This window comes from Puma concolor, chromosome D3 (assembly GCF_028749965.1).
Source record: "Puma concolor isolate L17-30 chromosome D3, mPumCon1.1.hap2, whole genome shotgun sequence".
Lineage (NCBI taxonomy): Eukaryota > Metazoa > Chordata > Mammalia > Carnivora > Felidae > Puma > Puma concolor.
The window spans coordinates 20,481,577-20,487,798 of NC_141678.1; the positions used below are offsets into that span (position 1 = coordinate 20,481,577).

At 46.6% G+C, this 6,222-nt stretch overlaps 1 non-coding gene across 1 annotated transcript; it reads left to right on the forward strand.

Annotated features, from left to right (window-relative positions):
• Positions 1-4,820: 4,820 nt before the first annotated feature.
• LOC112870541 (U6 spliceosomal RNA) lies at positions 4,821-4,926 on the forward strand. Its single transcript, XR_003224495.2, has one exon. It is a non-coding gene; the product is annotated as a U6 spliceosomal RNA (small nuclear RNA).
• Positions 4,927-6,222: the final 1,296 nt, after the last annotated feature.

Sequence of the window (6,222 nt, forward strand, 5' to 3'; positions counted from 1 at the left end):
ATGCTCCCAGGACATAGCTTTCCTATACATGTTTAGCTTCTGTGTCCTCTCTCTTCCCCCAAACACTGTCAATGCCCTGAGCATGGGGACCTTTCCTATGGTGTCTGCATGTGGTCCACGTTCCTAGACTCAGGTTTCTCACATAGTAGGTATTCACCAAATGGTGTGGATCTTCACAGTCCATTATTCAGAATCGACACACCTGGACACTGTGTCCCTGGCTCTCCCCTGACTCCCTGATATGGACTCAACTGTGTCCCCCCTCAAAACCCTATGTTGAAACTCCAACCCTCAATGGTATGTATTTGGATATAAGTCACTGAAGGAAGTAATTAAGGTAAATGAAGTCGTAAATAAGGGTGATGGCCTAATCAGATGGTCTCTTCATAAAAAGAGGAAGAAAAAACAGAGTTGAGCACACACGGAAAATAGGCCAGAGTGAGGATCCACAAGAATGCAGCCATCTATAATAAAGACCTCAGGAAAGCAAACCTATGAAGACCTTGGACTGGAGACCTCCAGTCTCCACACTGAGAAAATGTGCTTCTGTTGGTTAAGCCACACAGCCTGTGTTATTACATAATGGCAGCCCAAACAGACTGACACATCTCTCCGTGGACTCTTTCCCCAGGACAACCTATCCCAGAATCCAGAGATTTATGCTCAATTAGAGTAAAAACAGACAATGTATTGTGGCCAACCGCAAGCTTGGGGGCAGAATTTGAGAGGATGGTTCCCATTCTTTGTAGCAAGTTCCCGGTGGATGGATCCCAGACCCTCGCTTTTGACAAAACAAACAAAGGAAGCAACTATTGTGACAGAGGGATCGGGGCTGCACAGGGATCCCCATCATTATGAGGACAGTAAGTTTTTGTCTCACCTCCCTGCAGACCTGGAACACTATGTCAGCACTGAGACGGTTCTCACAGGCCTGGAATAATAATCAGCCCCAGCCTCAGCATGAGGCCAGTGATGGTCAAGGAGCTTGGGCTGTAAGACTTTGAGCTCTAGAGTCAATCAGGGACCCCTGAGTATCAGTTGTCAATTGTTATCATAACATATGAGAAGTCTGAGGAGCATATTCATGGGAGCCGCTGGTACCAGTACACGCAATAAACACAACCAATGTTGTCAGTGTTTCCAGTTCAGGAGATGGAGAACCTCTGACTCAGGGCCCCAGACACTGAGGGCGGCAGAGTCAGCACAGACTGGGCCTAGGACTCTGCAAGGGGGAGAGACAAAGGAAGGATGATGCTGGGTCTAGACACAAGAGGAGGATAAAGGGCCCAAGAGTCCTCCCTGGACCACTTCCCTGTCCCTGAATCCGGTTACCTATGCAGTGAGCAAGAAGGGTAAGGAGGAGAGGGATGCAGGGCATGGGGCAGACCGTTACTGTTTCTGCTTTCTGTGGCCACCGAGCTGAGCAGAGCCTCCCTTAATCTCTCCCTTCCCCTCTTCATCTTCTGGGAGAGGGAGGGCCCATCCATGCAAATCAGACCCAAGTTCTCTGTCCCCTCACTGGCCCTGGGTCAGGTCCTTCCATCTGAGGATGTCAGGGGGGTGGTAGGGGAGTGGCTGGGTGGAGCCAGGAGTGGGGAGGCCCCAGCTGTGAGCTCTGAGCACACAGCACAGGCAGTGCCAGGTGGCAGGTCCCAGCTCTGATCATCCCTGACCCCTCAGAAACGGAACCCATGCGCACCCTGGTCTCCAGGCCCAGACACAACATTGGGTGACATTATGTTGATCTGAGCCCTGCATTACAGCCAGGCCAGGTTTCCGCTTATGTGCCCTCCCATCATTTCTGGACAGACTTTACATTCTACTCAGACTCCTCAGGGTGGGTGTGCGCATAGCTCCTTGGCTGTTCATGGCTCAGGATGGAGGGCACACACCTCACCATGGCCGGAAGCCCTGAGAGACCAGCTGTTTCTGTAGCTCACCGGGTCCCAGTCTATTCAAACATCCAGGTCCGATTTCTAAATGCTATGATCCTGTAGTGCTGCACATGATTATTATACTTTTTTCTCACTCTTAGAAGGAGCCCTGATCTATGGGAGTGTAAACTTGTATATATAGCGTCAGAATTAAAGAAAAATCTCCTTTAGAGTGTTGCTGGGAGACCAGTAGGGGAAACTCTCACGCCCACCACTCCTCAATTACAGATCAAACAAAAATGATGTACCTTGCAAGCGATGCCAGTGGTAAAGGTGTCTTTGGTTAAGTTAGCAAAGTGACTTTTGCAAAGCAACTAAAGATAGGGGGCTGGTTGCCAGCACTCACATTTGTGAGTAGAGGGTTGGAACTATCAATACCCCCTCCTGACCTGGGTGGGGAGGGATTAGTTTGAATCTATTGCCAATGGCTGATGATTTAACCAATCATGAGTATGTAATGAAGTCTCCACTAAAACCCAATAGGAAGGGCACCTGGGTGGCTCAGTTGGTTGAGCATCCAACTCCTGATTTTGGCTCAGGTCATGATCCCAGGGTCGTGGGATTGAGCCCTGCATCAGGCTGGGTGCTGAGCATGGAACCTGCTTAAGATTCTCCATCTCTCTCTCTCCCTCTCTCTCTCTCTCTTTGCCTCCCTCTCCCCCACTTGCATGTTCTTTCTTTCTAAAAAAAAAATTTTTTTTAAAGGAGGGTCTTCATAGAGCTTCAAGATTGGTGAACAAGTGGAGATTTGGAGCCATATCAGGCTCACAGTGGACATAGAAGCTCCATGCCCTTCCCCCATACCTGGCCCTGTGTATCTCTTCCATCTGGATGCTCCTCAGTTATACCCTTTTATAATGAATCAGTAATCTTGTCAGAAAAAAAAAAGACATTTCTTTGAATTGTGTGAACCACTCTAGCAAATTAATCAAATCCCTGTAGGAGGTGATTGGAAACTGCAACCCATTTCAAGTGGGCCCAAAGCTCAGGTAACACCCAAGACTTGTGATTGGCACCCCAAATGGAGGGCATTCTTGCAGGACTGAGCCCTTACCCCGTGGGATCTGAGTTATCTCCAGCACTGAGTGTCAGAATTGAGTTGACTTGTAGGGCACCCAGCTGATGTCCCAGTATGGCTTGCTGGTGTGGGGAAATCCCTTACCACACACTGGAATTGGTGACCAGAATTTCAGGTGGTTGACTCCTTCCTGGGTTTTTCCATCATAGCCGGAACCATTTTAAATTTACATAAAAATTAGTTTTTCATAGATCTCATGGAAAATCTCACTTTTCTAGAATTCAAAAGTAAACTATTCATGTGTGAGGTTATTTTGTCTACCTGCTGGATGGTGCTTCAAACATCACTCTTAAGTGCATTGCATGCATAGATTATTTTCTTGGATGCTAATATGTATCTTGTTTTTTATTCTTGTATCAGTATCACATTGGTTAAATTATTTTAGCTTTAACAAATGTCTCAGTATCCAACAATTTATGTCCTACTTCTTTGTCCATTCATTTTCAAAATGCTCTAGACTATTTCTGTCCTTAAAATTGTCCTTATAAATATTAGGGAAAAAGAAATCATTAAGCCAAACTACCAACAAGTTTATCTTTCTATTTATGCAAGTCCTTTTCTATCTTTTTGAAAGGATTTTTCATTTTTTCCTAGAGTTTATGCATTTTTTTTGTCAGGGATGGGCTGGAGTCTCTGTGGAATGTGTGGGTTCATAAAGTTGCCGCTGTGTGTTGGTGGGGAAGAAGGGGCTGCCACCATTCCTTGGTTCCCAGGGGCACCTTCTCTTCTGAGCCATGGGGAGACTTGCTGAGCCTGAAGTTTGTCTCCTGTGCTGACTAGTGAACGGCATGGTCAGGAAGAGATTCCAGAGCAGGTCTGAAGTCCTGTGCATGCTGTGCCTGGCACAGGCAGAATCCACAGGACATTCCTAACTTATGGTCCTCACGTGGCAGGTTGTCCCTCAGTCTCCCCATTCCAGTGTCTCTGAGAGAATTATCTTCCTGAGCGAGGATTTTCTGCTGTGTTCACATGAGCAGGCTGAGCCTACAATTTCAACAATAGCTCAGACTGAAGCTCCTTAAAGCCAATGCTTCCTGGAGAGTTTCAGAGCCTAGGCTGCTGGTAATGTGATAGAAACAGTAGAGACCATGAAAAGGAGCCCAACATCCCTACTCATTAGGGAAATGCAGATCAAAACCACTTACATACCACTTCAGCTTTATGAGGAGATGGTCATCTGAAACCTCAAGTATGCTAGTGGGAATGCAATCCTTTGCAGCCACATTGGAGAACAGTCTGGCACTTTATTCAGAAGTGTATAATAAAGTCATGATATGGCCCAGGCATTCAGCTATTAGGTATCAAACCAAAAGAAACTAAAATATATGTCCACACAAACAGCTTGTATAGGAGTGTTTATGGCAGCAATAGACACAATGCATAATAGACCGAAGGTTTCTTTTTTTTTTTTTTAATTTTTTTTTTCAACGTTTATTTATTTTTGGGACAGAGAGAGACAGAGCATGAACGGGGGAGGGGCAGAGAGAGAGGGAGACACAGAATCGGAAACAGGCTCCAGGCTCTGAGCCATCAGGCCAGAGCCCGACGCGGGGCTCGAACTCACGGACCGCAAGATCGTGACCTGGCTGAAGTCGGACGCTTAACCGACTGCGCCACCCAGGCGCCCCGACAGAAGGTTTCAACGACACAAATGTCCATCAGCTGATAAATAGATAATGAATATATGGTGCATCCATACAGTGAAATACTAGTCACCAATTTAAAAAAGTGAACTACAGAGCCAGGTATAACTAGATGGACCTCAAAAACATATTACACCTAAGAATTCGGCAACAGAAGGCAATCACATGTTTGTTTTGACAGCCTATGCAATAAAATTGGAACCTTCCAGATAGATTAGCATGGGCTCCACACAAGGGTGTTATGCAACTAAGTGAAACATTCCATACATTTACAGACGGTGATGTTCCCACAGCAATGTGCATGCACCTAATGTGGGTGAATGGGGCACTTAAAATGGCACATGTTCAGTGTTACAGTGCACATGAAATACCCACAAGAAATCACCACAGACCGAATGGAATTTGTGGCTACAAAGGGCTGAGCGCAGTGGTGACAGTGACTTCACTGCTGGTAGGTCCAAGGTTTCTCTGCAGGTGATGGAAATGTGGTAAATTCAGTCATGATAGAGGTTGTCCAACTGTGGAACTATACTAAAGACCATGGAATTGTATACTGTAAATGAATGAACTTTGTGACATGTAAATTATCTCAATAGTTTTGTTTTGCTTTGTTTTTAGAAAAAAACAATATGAGGGAGAGCAACTGTGACCGACCTTTTAAGGTCGTTCTGTGCTCAGAGCAGACCCTCACACCCTCTAGGGTGTCCGTGGTCTCCCTGTTTGTTTGTCACAGGCAATAATGGGGGTGACAATAACGAGGGGCAGGAGCAGGTTTTTGTCTTAGGTCCCCATGGGCCTGTAGCACTGTGTCAGCATTGATGCTTTCATCCCACACTGAGCAGTAATAATCAGCCTCGTCCTTAAGCTGTAGGCCCAATATGGTCAGAGAGGCTGTGTTTCCAGAGTGGGAGCCAGAGATCTGGAACTGTGAGAGCCTACTTGTCCTGAGCATCACAGTTTTGGGGCCACCGTGAGAAATCTGTTGGTACCAGCCCACATAATTTGTTCCAACATTGTTACTGTTTCCAGTGCAGGTGAGGGTGACCTTCTGTCCCACAGACCCTGACATGTATGCTTCCTGTGTCAGTGGAGACTGTGCCCAGGACCCTGTAACAGAGCAGTGGAGACACAGACAGGGGAGTCTCAAGGAAGAAGAAGAAAAAAACAGAAGAAGGAGAAGGAGAGGACAAAGTGGAAGAAGCAGTCAACCTGTAGTTAGCCCTGCAGGATGGAGTGGCTTGACTGTGGGGCCCAAGAAGGTTGGATCTCATGTTCCTGAGCCTGGGTCACTGGAGGAGCACTAGGACCTTTGGGTTGTGTTGGTCAGTGATGTCTGGCTTCATTTTGGATTGGAAACAAGTGCTGATGAGGTAGCATGATGTGGAGACAAAAAAGCATGATGTGGTCCCACGGTACATGGTTGAGTCAATGATTTGGCTCATCTCTGGTTGAGTCCAGAGATTTGAGGAGATATCCCGGGAATGATGTGTCAAAATCATGTCATTCTGTCCACTGCTGTTGCTCCTTCGGGGGGCAGTAGGGAGTGCATTTCTGTCCTGGGGTCTCT